This window comes from Prionailurus viverrinus, chromosome D1, assembly GCF_022837055.1.
Source record: "Prionailurus viverrinus isolate Anna chromosome D1, UM_Priviv_1.0, whole genome shotgun sequence".
In the NCBI taxonomy this organism is placed as follows: Eukaryota; Metazoa; Chordata; class Mammalia; order Carnivora; family Felidae; genus Prionailurus; species Prionailurus viverrinus.
This window is the reverse complement of record NC_062570.1, coordinates 25,390,040-25,390,772: the sequence shown is the minus strand read 5'-3', so window position 1 is coordinate 25,390,772 and position 733 is coordinate 25,390,040. Positions and strand designations below refer to the sequence as shown.

General features: G+C 40.7%; 1 non-coding gene across 1 annotated transcript; it reads left to right on the top strand.

Moving 5' to 3' along the window:
• The first annotated feature begins 308 nt into the window (after positions 1–308).
• On the top strand, positions 309–415 carry LOC125147228 (U6 spliceosomal RNA). The gene has a single exon (XR_007145069.1). It is a non-coding gene; the product is annotated as a U6 spliceosomal RNA (small nuclear RNA).
• Positions 416–733: the final 318 nt, after the last annotated feature.

Here is a 733-nt window from a genome sequence, read left to right as displayed (position 1 = left end):
GATCTCACAGTCATGGGATCAAGCCCTGTGTCTTCTTCACTGACAGCACGGAGCCTGCATGGGCTTCTCCCTCGCTCTCTCTCTCCCTCTCTCTCTGCCCCTCCCCCACTTGTACACACACACTCTTTCTCTCTCTCTCAAAATAAATAAGTGTAAAAAAGATATGCCAAGAATAAGTACTCTGCTTATGTTTCTAAATGTCCAGAAAATTAATATAAAGAAGTTTTACAATTGTGGCCCTAATGTATGTGATATTGTGCTTCTGAGAGAGTTCTGAAAAGTCTTTTTGAATACAACAATGTATGAATGTGATTGTTTCAACGGCACATATACTAAAATTGGAATGATACAGAGAAGAAGAGCATGGCTTCTGAACAAGGATGACACGAAAATTCGTGAAGGTGCCATATTTTTTTTTTGAATAGGTGATGGGGAATAAGGAGGGCACTTGGGTGTTAAAAAAAATGAGTGTTGTTGATGACACAATAGCCACAATAGCCTTCCATATTCAAGGAAGAAATGCTAGATGTCTGATTTCTAGATATAGGGTGGGGAGGGATACAAATGAAATGTAGGGCTGTGGCAACTTGATTGTTATAATCTTTCTAGCAGCAGAAATAACTCTTGCAACAGTTCTGGTCCTGCAGACGATAAGAAAGGTTAAGTGGGGGGTGGAGGTGGGGGAGGTTGCTGTGGCTTTCACTTTAGTTGATCAGAAAAGATGAAAAGTGAG